The sequence below is a fragment of the Microcebus murinus genome, chromosome 4, assembly GCF_040939455.1.
Source record: "Microcebus murinus isolate Inina chromosome 4, M.murinus_Inina_mat1.0, whole genome shotgun sequence".
Classification (NCBI taxonomy): Eukaryota; Metazoa; Chordata; class Mammalia; order Primates; family Cheirogaleidae; genus Microcebus; species Microcebus murinus.
This window is the reverse complement of record NC_134107.1, coordinates 26,948,351-26,968,500: the sequence shown is the minus strand read 5'-3', so window position 1 is coordinate 26,968,500 and position 20,150 is coordinate 26,948,351. Positions and strand designations below refer to the sequence as shown.

Here is a 20,150-nt window from a genome sequence, read left to right as displayed (position 1 = left end):
GTGTACCCTGTGACTGGTTTTCCTATGGACTTTCTTGTTATGTAAAATAATTCCTTACAGCTATGGTCCCAACCCAGGGCTGAGGACCACTTATAGGTCTGTGGCCTGTTAGGAACCGGTCCGCCTGAGCTCCACCTCTATCCACCCCAATCCATGGAAAAATTGTCTTCCATGAAGCTGGTCCCTGGTGCAAAAAAAGTTTGGGGACCACTGCCTTACATTTTTTTTCTGGTTACATGCAACTAAATCTATTCTGATACATTCATATTCATCTATCTCCTCTTTCTCTCATTCCCTCCCTCCCCCCTCTGTCCCTTGCTCTCTCTCTCCCCCTTTCCCTTGCAAATAGCAAAGAAAACAACAAATAAGACAGTGGGAAAATTCTGATTTCTTATTTTCTCATACCATTATAAACCTGGAACCTTTCACAGAAAATAAATTAAGGTAAGGCAACAGGATTTGCTTATAAGAAAGGTGCTGAGGCTCATTCTCCATCATGCTACGAAGTCTCTCTACTGCAAAATCATTTCTCTGGTTGTCTCTGGGTTTTAAAGAATGCTAGAATATGTAGGAAAAAGAAAAACATCAAATTAAATAACACCATTACCAAAGGTAACTCACCTTTTCAAATCAAATTTATTTTACAGATATTTCCTAATGTAGTTCATTTCTCCCATTTTAAATCCAATCTTGCAAATCTGTTAAGCTTTCTCCACCCCTTATGTAAGAATATGTAGTTCTGCAGATTTTAGTGCAAAGAAAATTTTTGTAAATATGCCCAGGGCTGACCCTGTAGGTAAATGTAATGGAAATGTTACAACATTTAAATAGCTGTAACCCAGAGACTCAACCTGTCAAGTCAACAGGCAGCTGCTTGGCTAAACACACTGACTTTGCAATGTTTCTAGAAAATGTTGCATTTTAAAAACTGAGATTTAAGGAGAAAAAAAATACCTGGCTCTCTACTTTAATTTTTTATAGAATTTTTATCTGGCTTATAGTAGAAGAATATACGTGTTTAGTGGTTAGAAGTGCCAACATTACGATATCATTAGATGAGAAGTATTGACTATGGATAACTACATATTAAAATAGAAAAGAAAAAAATATGTAGCTTCAGCCAACATGAGTATAGTAAGGATTATAAAGGAGCTAAACTGACGATTACTTCTAGAATTATGATTACTTTACAGTTTTATTGGAGCTATAAGTTATATTTATACATATATATAATCTCTGGGAGGCCAAGGCGGGAGGACCACTCAAGGTCAGGAGTTCAAAACCAGCCTGAGCAAGAGCGAGACCCCATCTCTACTAAAAATAGAAAGAAATTAATTGGCCAACTAAAAATATATAGAAAAAATTAGCTAGACATGGTGGTGCATGCCTGTAGTCCCAGCTACTTGGGAGGCTGAGGCAGAAGGATCACTTGAGCCCAGGAGTTTGAGGTTGCTGTGAGCTAGCTAGGCTGACGCCATGGCACTCTAGCCCAGGCAACAAAGTGAGACTCTGTCTCAAAAAACAAAACAAAACCAAAAAAAACTACATATATGTATCCAGGTACTAATGCAAGTCAATGTATTCAATATTTTAATGGCATAAAGAATTGTCAGAAATTAATATAGGCATAGGTAATCAGAGAAAGTTTTAAAAAGAATATTTGGAATTTTATGTGAGTCTTTAAGGGAGTATAGACTTGTATTATGAAAGGGTGGGGATGGAGGAGGTAGGAGCTTATTCATAAAAGCAGAGGAACAAGAGCAAACTTAATGGAAGTAGAGGGCTTATACTGCAAAATTTAGATAGTTAAACTAACTAGCCCAACTGAGGGGCACTGCAATCCTGCAAGAAGAGTTTGAATTTACTTCAATAAAGAGATTTAGGAAGAAACTTGAAGCCCCTTAAGCAGGGAAGGGAATGATGAGAGGATTGTTTTAGAAAGTTTCTGCCCTTGTGCATAAAGGAAATTGGAGAGAGAAGGCTGGCTGCTGGAAAAGTAAGTGACTTTAATAATTGATATCTCTAGCATGGCTTTAGAACTGAATGGAACTGATCTTCAAACTGATTATTTGACTACTGAAACGTATAGGTTCAAATTAATCTGCCCTAGTTAAAATCCTGTAGAGCATGAAATACCAATGAAGGCAAAATTAGCTTCCGCATATGGTCATGTTAAAAAATATTAGTGTACACAGAGGGAGCACCGTATCATTTTGGAAACTTTGTAATGCACAAGTCAGGAATATAGGCATCTCTGACCCCCAGTGCTGCTCATGTCTACTTTGTAAATTGCACACCAAGGACCACTAAACACACGTTAGTCCTCTTTGTAACTTGGAACAATGCTGGAGCATAGAAAGAATGCCCAATCTATATTAGCAAGACCCCATGGAACTAAAACCAGATTTAGAGTGAAATGCCTGCTGTTGGAGGATTAGCTCTGTATTACTGACTGTTCAATCTTTAGTAAATTGGCCTTCTCTGAGCTGCACCTTCCTAAGTGGGACTGTTGATAACAACATCATTAATAAATAGACTTTGTGAGGATTACCTGAATTAAATGGCATAGCATATACTGAAAGCAAATCCCCAAACGTGCTCCAGCACCTCCATAAATGCCACTACCACACACCCAGTTGCTTAAGGATAAAATGTAAGACTCTTTTTTGACATCTCTTTTCCTGTATTCACATCCAGCACTTCTCATTCTACTTCAAAAACATAACCTGGATCCATCTACTTTTCCTTATCGTCTCTTTGTAAATGAAGTCATCTTCATTTATAACTTGGACCACTGAAATACCCTCTTACCAGTTTTTCTACTTTTATATATATAACTGCCTTGCCACAATTAATTCTTCATAGAGCATTTAGAATGAATGTTTACAGTATAAATACATTCATGTCAGTCTTCAATTGAAATACCCCTGTTAGCTCCATACTCTTTTTTTTTTTTTTTTTTTTTTTTAAGACAGTGTCTCGCTTTGTTGCCTAGGCTAGAGTGAGTGCCGTGGCGTCAGCCTAGCTCACAGTAACCTCAAACTCCTGGGCTCAAACAATCCTTCTGCCTCAGCCTCCCAAATAGCTGGGACTACAGGCATGTGCCACCATGCCCGGCTAATTTTTTCTATATATATTAGTTGGCCAATTAATTTCTTTCTATTTATAGTAGAGACGGGGTCTCACTCTTGCTCAGGCTGGTTTCGAACTCCTGACCTCGAGCAATCCGCCCACCTCAGCCTCCCAGAGAGCTAGGATTACAGGCGTGAGCCACAGCGCCTGGCCAGCTCCATACTCTTTTAAAACAAAATGCAAACTGCAGGGGTCTCCAAGACATGATCTGACCCCTGCCTACTTCTCCCACCTTTTATCTTTTGTTCACCTCCCTTCTCTTTTCACCTCCATTGGCCTTTCATCTCTCCTCAAATGCTTCAAACTTGTTCGACCCTCAGGACTTTTGTACTAGGGTTCCCTCTGCCTGAACTGCATGTCCTTTGATTTTTGCATGGTTGGTTTTCCTTGTCATTGAGGACTCACTTTAAATTTTACTTTCTCAGAAAGTTCTTTTTGATCACCCAGCAAAAAGTAGCCCCTCTATTATATTTAATAAATTATCACATTTAATTTTCATCATAGTACTTATCACTGTTTGCTATTTTCTCTTATACTCGTGTGTTTATTTTCTTACTGCTTGTCTCACCTCAGTGTAATGTTAATTTACCTGGAATAGAAACTTCTCTTCCTTATTTGTGGTATTCATCTTAAAAAGTGCTCATCGAACATTTCTTAAATACATGAATGAATGAGTGAGTATTCAAACAGGCAAATTAGGTTGTAGACAGTCAAGGTTGTAAACCGGTTGAGGACCCATATGATGTCAAACTTGCTAATCTATCCCTAGCACCTAGAGGAAGCTCATTCACATAGTAGACATTTATCCATGGCTGGAATTATGTTTGCCCAGTTTATAGTTGTTTTCATACAAGTCTTTCCAACAAAGAAGAGTCAGGAAGAACAAAGTGATTTAATTTAAGGACCATTTTACCATTTCCTCGCTCTCTTTGCATCTTTTTTTTTTTTTTTTTTTTGGTGGAGGGTGAAGTGGGAGAAGTTTCTATATTTCTTTCTCTTTGTCTATTCTTATCACAAGCAGCCCTGTTTTATGTTTGACCAAATAATGCCCTCTGCTGTATGTGCCTAAAATAACATGATTGCCTTGAAAACATCCACGTGGAGGATGCATACATACATTGGTTTCAGGATTTGCTTCTTCACACCTATGTGGACTTTAGAACTAGGGAAGTTTGACTGAGCTTTTGGGTCATTCCATTGGATCAGACCACTTTCTAGCAGAGAATAAGAATTCCCACAGTCACCAAGTCATATCATCTGCAAATGCATTTTAAAATGGAAGGGCCTCTTTATCGCCACATGCTTGTTTCAGAAACTCATTTGAACTATTTATTTAAAAACTCATGAGTGGAAAAGATCCCCCAATTCTACTATCATAATCCCAAGCAGCAAGATAGAATAGACAAGAGATTGGGGGAGGCTCTGGTAGTTTCAACCTTGTCTTAGCAACAAAAAGTCAAATCTACTTCATGCTTAAAAATCAGAATCAGAAATACAGTCAAAACTTGGGAGAGCTAAAAATAAATTTAATTTGTTTTTTTCCTGTTTGTTTACTCTCTCATGATGCAGGAGAGATAAGTGTACCTGGCATGAGGTTTCTGGCTGCTTATGAATCCTTTTGATCATGTTCATTTTTTGAGCTTGATTATTTATGAAAATATGAAACATAGATAACTAACTTGTTTCTTAAACTATAGGGTAAGATTTGAGGTGTTCAGGGGTATGTTTGTATTTTTTTATGACAGCTATTTGCTTTAGTGAAGTGTACAACCAAAGGAAAATCCTTAAAACATCAAGCTTCTTATATTGCTTGATATTTCACTCTTCAGGTAATGAAACCAGAATGCTCTAATTATTAGAAACATGTCTGTTTATAATAACACCTGCATTCTCTTTTACACTAATATTTTTAAGTCTAGAGTCCTAGCAATGTATGAAAACTATGCTTTTCCTCCCAATTCCTTTTTGTTTTTGTGTTCTCAGGTTCAGGAGCTACTAAATGATTAATAAATGTTATTCCTTATCTCTAAAATTATTCTCTTCTTATACTTTTCCCATGGAAGATTTTCAAAGTATCACTTTGCAAACTTAATGTAACAACAGATAGGAACCTAGATAATCACAGTTCAAGAAAAGATAACCCACGAATTGTTCCCCTATGCCTATGGAAATAAGCCTAAATCTCTTACTGCCTCTACCCACTAGATGCCAGTAGCACCTTCAGTTGTAGCAATCTACAGTGTCTCCAGACATTGCCAGATGTCCCCTGGGGGGTAAAATTGTCCTCTTGAAAACCACTGCCTTAGTGTGACATGCAAGACATGCCATGAGGCTGTGCCATACTGCTTTCCCAGGCCTGTCTCCCACTGCTCTCCTTAGTACAGTCTAGGTTGCAGTCTGTTCTCGATTCTAAAAATATTCCCCCTACTTTTCCTCTTCAGGGCTTTGCTCCTTCTTCCTTTTGCCTGGAATTACCTATCCTGATTTTTCTATCAAAATCGTACCCAACCAGAGGCAATTTTACAACGACTATTTCCACTAAGATTTCATCAGCCTCACTGACCAGTATTAATCCATCCTTCCCCTAACTGTCGATAAAGCCAAAGCGATAGCACTTACCAAATCTGTGTTTGAATGTAAATGTTTGGGAAGGTGTTCACCTATTTAACCATAAGTTTCTGGAAGATAGGATCTAGATGATGTCTAGGCATCCAGTAACTATTAATATTTACTGAACTGAATTACTGAATGTGTCCCATATGTCGATTCATAGTCAGAAGCCAAGTTAATAAGCTAATTTTACAAAAATATACTGAAGTCCATTGAGAAGACTCATATGTGAACCAAATAGATAAAAATGGGATATGAGGTACTATAAATGGTAAGGAGAGGACTCGATAATTACTTCTTGCCATCCCCTTCACATAAACAAATAAAAACGTATAAATTAATTAAAATTGTGAAGAAGTAAATTACTTAAAAAGTCAGCATGTAAATAGGGATTCAAAACAACAGTTTCAGGAAAAATACCTATGTTTACTAGCAGTAAGCTATACCCTACATACCACATCCAGAGTACCCAGTATCTCATGTATACTCAATATGTGTCTCAAATAAATGAATAAATGACCTCAAGAAAAAGCTGGTTGTTGCAGATTGCCAGCTATTTACATAACTTAACAGACACTATAGAGACTTTTTAAAAATCAGAGATATAAATTTTTCTAGTGCCATCTGTGAAACTACCTGGAGGTTACCCTGATTTTTTACTCTTATTGTTGTGAGGATAAAAGAGTTAATACACAGAGAAGGTATTATAATGATGTTTTCTATATAAGCAATACTGTATAAACATCTGTTGTTGTTTTTATTATTTTTGTTATTTGTGCAGTCCCAGTGATAGCTAAAGTCCATATATGGAGAATGATACATTGATTATTATAATCTAATGCTAAAGCAATTCAAATTGTGCAATTAAGTTCTCTTAGTTTGATTTTTCATCAATAATCTTATTTAATTATCATTTGCTTTTCCATGAAATTGTATAGTACAATTCATGGGTTTTTAGGAAGTTTACTAGTGGGCTTCAAACCATTTGTGAACCTCCTGAAAGTATGTGAAAATTTGTTTAAATGTGATTGCATATTTTTATAAAAAGATTATTTATTATATTTATCATCACATTCTCAAGGAGATTTATGACTCCAAAAAAGTTTAAGTTGTACACAAAAAGATTGACAGACTGAAGTGTTTGAAGGGTCTGTTATAGTTCTAGCTATAAATTAGCAAATTGGCATCCTGCTCTATATATCAATGCCTGGTGTTTAGTAAGCACATTTACAAACTTCTCATAATGAGCTACCAAAATCAAATTTCTGATAGTAAAAAACTAAAAACTAAACCCAGGTCTTGAGTAAATTCTCCTAAACAAATGCCCACTGGGAAGGGTCCTGGAAAGCAGTCTTCCCTGGGACAACGATCTTTGCAAACATCTTAAGCACTGGTACACAGGTGACATTTTGTCACTCCATGTCATTTCTTAAAGGAATTTGTGGCATTGTAAGAATTAGAATGCAGAATGATAAAAATAAGTTTCCGAACTTTCTCAACAGAGAAGAAAGGGGACTTTCTCTGTTCCACAATTTTCCTTCATTTTGCTATGGTTTATTCCTCAAAGGAATATTTACTAATGCTTTAATTAATGCATTAATGTTTATCTCTTAGGTTGTTTTGGGTGATCATGATTGATGCCAAAGGAGAAAACATCGTGCTTATTAATATTAGTGGAATAACAACTCTATAACAGAAATAAATGAGATAAAATATTCCATTAAAACAAATACAAGCAAAACCCCAATAAGAATCCTCCCCCACCACAAACAAACAAAAACCCCAAATCTAATGATGGAGAAATGTTAAATGGTAGAAAATGGACACATGTTTAGCCTCTCAGGATGCACAATAGGCTGGTTCTCTCTGGGCTTTCAGTTTTGAAAGGGGAAACAAAAGAAAAGCCAATATAAGACACTGAACATCTCAAATTATGTTTAATCAAAATATAGAAAATTATTTTTCTCCTCATAACATCCTCCTGTCAGTCCACAGAAACTAATGGTTATTCTTTTATTTACTTCTTTACTTTTAAATTGATTGTTCTCTCTATTTTTCTGTCCAGGTTAATGGCAAAGCAAGTAACTAAAGAAGCTTCTGAAAAATCTAAGAAGCCCAACTGAAACATAAGTCCTTGCCAAGGCAGGCAGGAAAGGATTTGATTTCAGAAAGTTGGTAATGCAGTTAATAGCCTGGCTTCCCATGCTTCCTTTGGATTGATGACTGGCTGGAAGGAGTTGATAGCCATTAACCCCCAACTGCTCATTAATCCTTAGGAAATGCCCTGTGCCAAGGTCATCAAGGCCTTTGTAGGCTGAAAACAAACAAAGCAACAAAAGCACCTGAAAGGCATATGGATTTTTGAAATGAGTAATGCAGTTTAAATTACCATGCAAGGAAATCTGAAGAAAATAAATACCATGTGTACAGAGTCATTCAGATTTTAAAATCACCTTCCAATGTTTTACCAAGTACTTACTTCCTTGTTCATTATTAAACAGAACAAATCCCTAATTTCCTAGATAGTAACCAAAAACATATATACACAAAACTCCAGGCAAAGCACTAAGGATGTCTGGGATTCGTTTTATATTAGGGTGCTGAGAAAGAATCTCTAAAGTCATTTCATCTGTAATAATGTATTCTAAGAATACTCTCTAACACTTTACCTACAAAGGAATTCCTTCAATTCAGTAACTCCCCATCATTGATCATTTGAAACAGGGTGCTGAGACAAGCCTAGCATAAACACAGTCAGAAATCAATGCCAAGGTGCTACACAGAGTGTGTGTGATTGTGTGGGCAGTAGTGCAAGTGTTCAGAAAGAGCCAGTGACGTTGGAGCAGTCAGTGAAGGCTATGTAGACATGGCATCTAGTAGGATATGTAGATTTGAATAAGCAAAGCTCTAGCATTCCAAGAGAAAGAAAAACATAGGCACTGTCCTTCAATAATGTTTTTTGAGTGTCTACTAAATGTCAAGTAGAGTGTTCACTTCTTGATACATAGGGCCAAGTGTCTCTCATCAAGAATTCCACAACGCGGCGTGATTCACAGGTGAGTAAACAAGGAATTATTATGCAGTAGAAAGTGTAAAGAAATCCTCTTCTCTATTCTGTAGCACAATAAGGAACATACACTAACAGAGAGAAGAGAGACAGAAAAGAGAAAGAGCCCAGCATGGTGGTGAGGGCTTGCAGTCCCAGCTATGCGGGAAGCTGAGGTGGGAGGATCGCTAGAGCCCAGGAGTTCAAGTCCAGCCTGCGCAACATAGCAAGAACCCATCATCTCTAAATGACAACAATAATAACAACAATAAAGAAAAAGGAAAGATTTTGTTTGAAAATAGACACGTGTTTTGTCAGGAATGCATGAAAGCGAACATGAGCATAAGCAGAAGTAGGCACAAGCTGACTTCCATTAGCAATCTGTACTGAAAATCAGTGGGATAGAAAGTGGAATAAGTGAAATAACACCAGAGTGTGAAAAATAGACAGAAGAATTTAGATTCTATAGTAAGGCATGGGAGGGATTGTAGGGACTTGATTTTTCCTTTTGTTAGAATGGAACAGGACAATGAGAAGAGTATTTAAGGAAAATCAAGCTTGTAATAGTATGAAATATGGAGAGAATGAAATAATAAATTAGTTCAATAATTAAGGTATAAAATAATGATAGCCTGGACTAACTCTGATGTTTACCTAAAATATAGGCTGACATAACAATATGATTTTCACATCTCTGCTCTGGAATCCTTGATCTGAGAGACTCTTCTTATATTTCTCGAGAACCATTGATTCCTGACCTGTCATTGGCTGCTCTGACTTCTGTATATTTCATAGTCCCTAAAACACTGCAGCAAGTCCTGCACATCTAGTGGCTCCCTCTGAATATTTCAGAGCCACTGCCTTCCAGTTTTCAGCATGACTTAAGAGTTTAATAAATTCACCAAAATGACCCACAAAAAACCTGATAAGGAAATTCTCTTTAATTGAGTCTGTGTTCATGAGATCTGAGCAAGGGGAGGAAACAGAGTAGACTCTTTCTGTGATTTCCAGGCAACGTCATTTAATCAGAATGCAGATAGCAGGGATGGCCTCCTAATTGGAACTGGAAACTGGTTTCAAGTAACCTCAACACTGTTAGCGTTGCATAATGAGGAAACCTTGGTGATGACATGTCAGATAATGGAAATGACTGGAATCAGTGATTTCTTTGTTTCCTCCTAATGACCACAAAAGAAGGAATTATTCAGCAAATGCAGACATTTGGAAATTGGATTCTTATTTATTTACTTAAGGCCGTTCTCCTTTTGCTTTGTGCTGTGTTAACTATGGGTCGTACATACTGGATCCAAGTTCTCTTTTTTGTACAAGTCCTGTCTTTGCTATTCGTTACCATAGACTCTTATAAAATGAGGATTCAATTCCAATATTAACAAGCTTCGGTTAACACAGCACCATGTAAAGTAAGAACTCCCTATTCTTAGACAACACAGAATGAATATCCTAATAATAATAATTCTTTCAAAGATAGCACAGAATGAATATTCTAATAATAAGACAAGTATGGCATGCAACAGCAAAAAAAGGTAGTGCTAACATTTCATCTCCAATATTGTATTTTCTCCTATTAATTTTACCTACAATGCAAATTTGTAAAAATATTCTATGTAAAAAACATTGGAAATATATATGAAAAGCAATAATGAACTGGGTCTCATGGTATTTTAATGGGATAAGAAAGTAAGGAAGTCTGTGCAAGTACCTATTTAAGCCATTAGTTTACTTTTTCCTTGGTTTGATGAAAATCACTTTTTGGTTATTTCTCTCACCATCTGTCTTTATTCTCTAAAGGATGTATTTTAGAAAGAATAATTGAATTGTAAAAGCACTGTGCTGACAGTCAGATTCTAATATGGATATTATAGATGTTGGGTGACAATAATGCAAGTCACTTAAACTTTCTGTACCATTTGTAAAGTGAGGATGGAGTATGTGTTCTTTCTATGCCAAAGTCATACTAGAAAGATAAAATTAAATGAAATATCAAAGTGAAAAAAGTAAAATCCATAAAAATGAGGGTAAATTATCATATGGTTGTCACTTGAAAGTGGATAGAGATGCAAGCAGAACTCTAAGATCAGTGGTTGGGAAACTACTGCCCACAGGAAATTCCAGCCCATTACATTTTTATAAATAAAGTTTTATTGGGACACTTCCACACCCATTGGGGCATGCATTGTTTATAGCTACTGTCACATTAAAGTCCAGACCTGAGTAGCTTTGAAAGACTATATGGCTTGCAAAGCCTAAAATATTTACTACCTGGGCTTCTATAGAAAAAGTTTGCTGACCTGTCATAGGGGATTCAGAGAGACTCCTGTTCTTATCCATGCTCTTCAACCTCAAGGCTACCTCAATGATCCATGAGGGTATGGAAGAAAAGTACTAACACTTCTATTTATAATTAAGTTTCATCTAAGAAATAAGGAAAAATTAAGCTTCACTAATTTGGCAATGGTGCCATGTGTTATATAACATATGTGAGGAATCCTGAACAAGAGTGGGAGTTCCACAACAGAGGGGTTGCCTGTGGCACCATTACTTGCTCATATGCTCTCAGCACATCGTGCTGTGCTGCTATTTCTGTGTGTCTGGCTAACTGGTTTTAGGGATTATATTATTTAGCTTTAACTAACTTAACACTCACAAAATAGACAAAGTAGCTTAAAATTATTCTTTCAAAGACAACACAGACTGAATATTCTAATAAGACCAGTATGGCATGCAAAAGCCAAAAAAAAAGGTAAAGTTAACATTTTATGTCCAATATGAGCTCTTTGAAGCCACAAAATTATTAGATTTTTGAAAGAATTCATCCTGGCTAATTCTGTACACATGTGTGTGCATGTGGGCACGCATGTTTGTATGACCAATTACCGTTGCCAGCAATCACATCCTATCTTAGCTCTACTCCCATACTTTCTCATCCTAGTAACTCATCTGAATTCAGCAAGTATCCACTAACATCTCTGCCTCATACCCAGATTTTTTTTCTTTTAGTTTTTTTTCTCCACCTCACCCATTTTTTCCAACCAGCAACACTTAGGCATATTGTTTTCCAAAATCAATGCCTAATCTATCCCTGAGATAGAGAATTACATTTCCATATGTTCTTTCAGATCTTAGAAGAATTACCTGGAGAGAGGACCATGAGAGATAGACTTTGGAACTATGCTCTCTTACCTCTTGTTCCTCTTTCTCTACCAAAAGTGTCATCTTCTCATATTCATTAGAAATATGAGTTACTATTTGCTAGGTTTTAGCCTAAAACTCATGAACATGGGATCCAAATTAAAAATAATGGACTTCAGAATTTTAATTATAAAAAGGGCCCTGGGGAACTAGGTAAAACTCCAACTTCCTCATTCACTCTAGAGAGATCTTCTCATTAACAACTCTGAAGCTCCCTTTTCCTAACCTAGACAATGGGTGTGAGAGTATCTGCTTTTCCTTTCACATTGTTACCAGGATAACTTAAGATAGTTTAGGAATTGTGAGTTAATTTTAAAATGTAAGCATTAGATAGACTTTGAAGATTGATTTTTTTTTTTTTTTTTTACTTTGATTCCGTACTAAGCGCAAAACAAATCAAAAAGTTTGGGAGAGGGAGAGAGACAGAGAGATCAAAAAAGACAAAGTGAGCATTCCACATGGCAGACACTAAGTAACTTACATGCACCATTTTCTTTAATCCTTCCTCACAACAATCCCATGAAGAACCATTCTCCCTGTTGTACAGAGGATGAACTAGATCCGTGGTAAGTTTGTCTCTTACTCCAAATCATGCAATTAGTAACTGATCCTAGTTCTGCCCCAAATCTACCTCTTTTAACCACCATACTGTATAGAGATACATTTTCTACCAGCTATGTAGCTTTGGATAAGTGATTTACTCTTTTGGCAACTCATTGTCCTCATTTCTAAAGCGATAAAGAGAAACACTGCTACTATGATACACTACCTACATCACCATATCTAATCCTAACCAAACCCCATTGTTTAGAAGTGCTCTTATTCATTTTGTCCTTAAGAAACCAAGACAGAGCATTTAAGCACCATACTCAGGGCTTTGCAGCCACCCTGTGTTGGAACCTGAACTTGGAACGACCAGCTGCAGATTCATTTTCTTTCCAAACACTGTCTGGCAATGAATTTTGTGGGGTTACCTAAGACAACCTCACTGAAAGTACTTAGCAAAAATATCTGTTGCACAGTAGGTACTCCATTTGTAGTATGTTTTGTCTTTCCTAAATAAACTGTTTTCTCTTGGAACATGATCAGCATAATGTTTTTATGCTCCAGAATGAAAATGAAGACTTAGGAGAAGTATCAGCCTGGGTTGAATAAATCACCAGAAAGCCACAGCTGGGTACAAAGGTAGACTATGTATGATACATAAACTGCAAACTTTCAACTAGCAGCCAAGGGTTTCTCCTTACCAGCACGTGCAACCTTAGTAAACTTCATTCTCAATTCTTGTATTTTTGAAGAAAAACATTTCTAGCTAATAACACAATTACACTTAAGTATCAGAGCCCGTTTTAGTATTATTGCATTTGTTAAATCTAACTGAGTCCAAATTACTTCCTCATTGCGACTAAGAGAAAAGGGAGGAGGGAAAGGAGGGGGAGGAGAGAACTGAGGGGGAAAGAGGTTTGGGAGGGTTAAAGGAAGAAAAGAAGACACATACACTGACTGGCAGAGAGAAAAACAGAGAGATATCAATGCTGCATATAGCCTCAAGTCCAATAAATGTCAGTTAAACTTGCTGCCCATGGTTTCTATGGAAACTCCTTAAGTTAAGAGTGGAACACAGACATTTTTTGGACTGCAATTCACAAGCTGTTTATTTAATTATGATGAAACATGAGACTGTTAGGGACAGTGCTATTATCATACTGATAGCATTTAGAATTCAACAAATAGGTATGGCAAAATAAAACACTGATTTTTTTTTTTGTAAACATTAACTTCATGTGAATTGCATGTGAATAAAATGCATCTTGTTTTTACAGGATTTCACACATTATTTCCCTCAGGCGAACCCCAAATTAGCCAAATGACATTCTTCTTCAGAGGCCTCATGCCAATTATATCCCTCCATGCCCAGTGAACAAAACCAAGGTCACAGCATATTTTCAATTAAACCCAAGATAGCACCAATGTGCAGCACAGCTGGAAGAGCAAGCACGTTATTACCCCATAGATCATTTGTGAGCAATGAATAGGTCTCCGGTGTTTTTCTGTTTTATAGGCATTTGAATATAAAAATAAAGAAAATAGCTTCAGATTAGCTTTTGCTTTCCAAAATAAACAACCACGTTTAGGGCATTATTCCTGGTGGTCTGAAGAAAATGATTCGAAGCCATCACTTTTCTGTCTTTGATGTGGGGAAATCGCTTGCTTAGCCTTTAATTTGGCCTCAGGGAACCAACTAATAGATGGACTCATTCACACCTTTGTTCTTTCTCTAGACAAACATGTAGTCTCCCATCTACTGTGCATCAAGCACTATACTAGGGACAGGATAGGCAAGAAGATTAAACCTCAGTGCCTATCTTAATAATAAACTTTTTGGAAGGGAATGCATTAATTTTGTCAATAAATATTTACAAAGGGCCAACTACAGCTCCTATGTACTAGACTAAGTAGATAAATAAATCCAGAGTCTTGCCTTCAAAAAGATTATAATTTAATGGAGACATAATCATAAATCATATGGAAGAGAGTCAATGATCCTGCCTGCTTCCTCTTGATCTTATCTCTCTGTAGGTAGAACCACCACCTACAGAGGCCGTGCTATAGCAGAAAGTGTTTATATGTACGGCATGGTTTGTTGGTAGAGGGTGGAGTAAAGAGGGAGCTTCAGAAATATTTCCATAGGAGAACCACATTTCCAGTTTTGTCCATGAGCCACTAGAACTGTTGTAAAATATTTAGTCCATAAAATTTGTCTGAAGGAAGAGGCACTCACAAGATAAATGCATCCCAAGGAAAGTCATCTCTGGAGTCAAGCTGGGAGCATGAAGGCTGTTTCTAAACTGGCAAAGAGAAACATACAAGAAATTTGCAAATATGACTTGGTGGATATGTCTTTTCTACTACAGTGCAGTTTATTTTTTCAAAGTCATTAGTGGTTTGCAGTAGCTTGGACTTCCCACAAATTGCTTATGCTAGCAAAGCCAGTCGTTACTGTTACAGGATTTGACAATGTATAATGAGCCACTTCACATTAGCTGCTGTTGTAGTGTTCAACATATTGTGGGAAAGATTTAGCATGAATCATCACCCACCTAACTCTCCACTGGGGTCTCTATGCTGAATAAAAACACAAAATGAAAGAAAGAAAGGAGGCAGGCAGGCAGGCAAGAAGGAAGGAAGGAAGGAAGGAAGGAAGGAAGGAAGGAAGGAAGGAAGGAAGGAAGGAAGGAAGGAAGGAAGGAAGGAAGGAAGGAAGGAAGGAAGGAAGGAAGGAAGGATTCATTAGAACAATTCAGCACATTTCTCAATCTGTCACCACCACAACCACCACCACAGATACCACTGGTGACAATTTTTATTAAATCACCTCTGTATTTTAACACTGTCCTGGGAAGAAAGCCAAAGCAACTATTTTAACCACTGGCCATTTTGAACAATGCATTTTTTAATGCCAATAAAAAATGGATTTGGAATCAGAAGATCTGCATTCTACACTTGGTTCTGGCTTATTAGATACATGACCTCAACTGAGTCACATTTTCTCTCTGATCCAGTGTTCTGATCAGAACCACCTCATAAGATCAAATCAGATAATGCATTATGAAGATGGCTAGGAAATAGTTCAACAGAACACTTGATTATTAAAGTCAAAGGGAATGTTAAGAGTTTGACACAGGCATCTGCTGCAAAGTCCAATTGGGATTTTTTATTTCCCACATCCCCAAACAAGAGAGATATATAACCATTCCTTCCCCTACCCATATCTCATCCTACCCCCACCACTCCTGTGGTACTGGCAGAATAAAAATTAGAATCTAAGATTGAAGGCCACATAGTACTTGAAGCAAAGAGATACTAGGAGATAGAACTCACATTTTACAAAGCATAAAGAAGTAAAATAACATTCTTTAATTCCAACAAATATAGATATTTACATCCCAACCTTAAAAATACAGTGGCGCAGACTAGAGAAAGAGGAAACCCTGACAAACTGCAGATAGAAAGATTCCTGCCAGTTAGTAATCAAGATTAAGGAACTGATGTGGATAATGAAATCACCTAGAATCCTATCAGGAGTAAGGCTGGAAAGAAAAATAGGGAGGCAGATGTTAAAATCTTCAAGGAACAAGAAGTGAGGCATGGGTCTGTGCCTGACTCTAACAAGGAGGTGTTAGCAGGTGGTATAGTCTGATGGTGTAAGCTTCAAAGCTGGGCATTTTACTGTATTAGATGGTTTTGTTTGGAACAGATAGTGTAAGTAAAAGTGCTTTTCAAACATCATGACAATACATCACTAGCAGATATAGTTATTACCCAAGTAAAACTGAATATGATTAAAATGTATTTTAGAGATCATCTGTGGATTTTCTTTTCTGTCATCGGTTTTGAAAAACATGTAACTCAGCTTTATAAAAAGTTTTCCCAGATCTCACAGTTTCAAGAAGTATTAACTACCCAACAGTAGGACATATGAAATATGAGTTATAATTTAGTATGCTTGGGATTTATGATAACTTGAGAGCAAGGCAGTGGGTAACAATTCGTGTGTGTAGAGGGGGTAAAGACAAGGTGGGAGGTGAAAACTTATGTTTATTGCTAAGTCAAGTAGCCAATTATCAATGCTCATATTAGGCAAAAATTATTAGCATTTGACATAGGAATCACTCTGTCTTTTCTGAAGCTCTTTCTGCATATGGCTCCTAGGAATCAAATCTCTTGATTTTCCTCCTACCTCCATGGTCACCCTGCTCAATATTCACAGCTGGTTGCTTCAGAGGTCAGTCAGTGGCCTTCTTCTATTTATATATCTATACTCACTTCGTATGTTATCCTATAATGGCTTTGAACACCATCTACATACTGAAGGCTATCAAACCCAAATATCCAGCTGGCTTGCAGATTTGTATATACCAATGTTTATTTAAGACCTCCACTTAAGCCATCAAAAATTAACCTGTCCACAATGAACTCTTTATTCCAACTTAACTTCCATTCATGACAAAGACTTTTTTAAATAGAAATTCTATTCATTCATTCATACAACTCAACATTTTAAGCTTCTGCCATATACCAAGCACCAATTCAGGAACTATTCTCCTAGTACTTAGGGCCAAAGTCAACCTTGAAACTTCTTTGTTATACCCTCTCCTTTTGCATCCTGCTACCTCCACAACTTATCACCTCTACATCCTATCACCTACACACTGCAAATCCTATACATCTATATTCTGGTTTCTGCTCTACACTTCCATTGCTATGACCTAGTTCATTTTTCTCTTTGGATTATTGGAATATTCCATAGCCTGGTCTAATATCTGGTCTCCTTGCTTCCGTTCTTGCCTCTCTTCAGTCTTTTATCCACACAGTGGAGCGATCCTATATGAATTAAAGTCAGATCATAGTCATTCTGCTTCAATGCTCAACAGCTTCTTATGTCACTCAGAGTAATACTAAATTCCTTCAAGTGGCCTGTGCGGCCACTCATATTTTTGGTCTGCATCCCTCCTTCTTTTCTGATCGCATCCTCCTACCCACTATCACTTGTACTCACTCTACTCTGACTACACTGGTTCCTTGCTCTTTCTCCAACATACCCAGCACACTGCTTCCTCTGGGATTTTTGTACACGCTGTTCCCTCTGCCAGGAAGGTTCTTCACCCAGATAAGCCAATAGTTATGCATGCATTCCATGACAATGGTGCCACCTTTCATTCAAATACCTGTATTGTTTGCTTCTTCCCTTCCTTCAGGACTCTGCTAAATGTCACCTGCTCAGAGAGGCCTTCCCTGGTTATGCTGCATAAAATATAACCATCCTTGTCCCCATCATTCTCTATCCCCTTATTCTGCTGTATTTCTCTTCATAGTGCTTCTCAAAACTAGAGATAATATGCACGCACTTACTATTTTCTTTCTCCTCAAAAAGATAGCCTAATTTTACAGGTGAGGAAAGTAAAGTTCAGAGAGGTGAATGTCTCCCTCGAGGCCTTTTTAGGAGAAAATGGGGATTCATAAGAAGGAAGGCGAGTACAAACATGGGCATGGTGTTGATTGCTAGGTCAGAACATGTAAGAGAGTGCAGGAGGTAAGTTCACAAATTCTATCATCAGAGGTAGTTATTTTATGACTTGGAGAAAGTTACACAAATTTTTTAGGCTTCAACTCCCTCATCTGTAAAATTAGGGTGATAATAATAGAGTCAACTTCAGAAAGCTGTTCTACACATGAAATGAGGTGATTCTCATAAACCAACAAGCCTGGCATATCATACTCTCTCAGGTAATGGGAACTATTATTATGTGAGAGAGTTATTCACTTTGAATTCTCTGTACTTTTATGAATTCTTCTTTATTAAAAAAGGCTGACCATAATTATCCATCTGCTGCCAGCAAACCTTTCATTCATTGTTTATTGAGCACTGTTATGAATACTTGGGAATGGCTAAACAAGTCATCCATTTTTTTAAAAATGATTATTTGGGGCTGAATGTGGTTGATCATCCCAAACATATGATCAAGCCTGCATACAGGAAAATATACATCAAGGTGATAATCCTCCTTAATCTTTTACATATTACCATAAAAACAAGATTGATGATAAGAAAGATGAGAAGGATGGTACTCTTTGTTTATAATGTATATCAAAATTTAGAAAATTTTCTCATCTGCATTATCTGATCTGACTCACAATTACAGGAGGTAGGCAGAAGAGATTATATTTTTCCAATTTGCAGATGACAAAATTAATGTATAAGAAAGTTAAATCATGTGATCAAGGTTAAAAAATAATATCTGATCAAAGTTAATATAAGAAGACAAATATTTGGAGCCCTCAGTTAGTGTCTGCCTAAAAGACTGTCACACAGTCTTTTAACATGAACATGTTAAGGGAGAAACGGAGGTATTTCTGACATGAATCCTTCCAAGGTTGCTTAAATTTGCAGAAACTTACACTTTTGTGTTCCTTCAACACATTGCACTGTTACTTCCACTGTGAGAAGAATGAAAACAACATTTATTGAGCAACTATCTACCATCATTCTAGTCATCCATGTTGAACTTGCCTACTCATGTGTCTTTCTCCCTCATTAGGCTGTGTGCCCCACTGGAACGGCAAACATGTTCCATTGTACATGCATGCCCAGTGACTGCCATGTAATATGTGCTCAGTAAATGCTTCTTGAGTAAGAGAGTTAAATAACTTATTTAGTGAAATAAGCTTAGATTAATATATACAAAAAAAACAACTGAAACACACTTTTGAATTTGAACTACGCAATCAATCAATATGAATAGAGAGAATGTTATGAAATTGCTATTTTTTTAGGTCAAAAATGTTAAATGTCAACAGTTTCATATGATTCAAACAGTTTCCAAAAAGGGATAATAATTTTAGTTTGCCAATGAAATTTCTTAGATTTATGGAAATCCCTTTCAGTCTATGTCTAGTTATACAAACTTTTATGTACCAGCCAAGAGAAAAACAGCCAGTACTTTTATTTTAACAGAAAGTCTTCTAACCTTAAGCATTCAATCTGTGGATGGGTGATTAAAATTAAAACAAGAATAAGTACATTCAGTTACTGAGTTACAAAGTGGTCCTATCTATTGATTACCTACAGTAGGGTCCATAAGCTCAGAGCAGAGAAATCATTCATTTGCCTTGCCATAGCTTTAAAATCTAATAGTGTCATTATCTGTACATCATAGAAGGCTAAGGTGTCCCCACTCTTTTCTCTAATATAACAACTCAAATATTACCACTTCTCAATAGCTCTACTCTGACTTACTCCCTTTTCATCTGACTTGCTCACAGAAAAAAATCGACTAGTTGCTTTTTATTTTTTCCATAGTGTTCTTCATTACTTTCTTCTCTATTTATCACTGTGAAGACCAGGATTATATGCTATTAATTAGCACATTGCCACTGCAGAGCTCTGTGCTGGGCATATACCAAGAAATGAAATTTTTTAAAATTAAAATGAAGTGAGTATCTATAGACATAGGTGAAATTATAAATTCCATCTAGTCATCTCTTTACCTGCTAGTAGCACCCTAGTTTGACATGGGAGATCAAGGTGTATGGACGTAGGAGATGGTACATACAAAGTATCCTTGGTTCTTAAATAACAGCACCTGGTTGA

General features: G+C 36.8%; 1 protein-coding gene across 10 annotated transcripts in view; it reads right to left on the bottom strand.

Moving 5' to 3' along the window:
- LRRC4C (leucine rich repeat containing 4C) overlaps positions 1 to 20,150 on the bottom strand; it is a 1,172,848-nt gene that overhangs the window by 8,747 nt on the left and 1,143,951 nt on the right. For 3 of the 10 annotated variants that reach the window (XM_076002024.1, XM_012790810.2, XM_012790830.2), the window contains one exon: positions 14,781 to 14,847. The exons of the other annotated variants lie outside the window; for them this stretch is intronic. The gene's annotated coding sequence lies outside the window, so the exon portion shown is untranslated. The remainder of the gene's footprint in view (positions 1 to 14,780; positions 14,848 to 20,150) is intronic. 10 annotated transcript variants of the gene reach the window in all.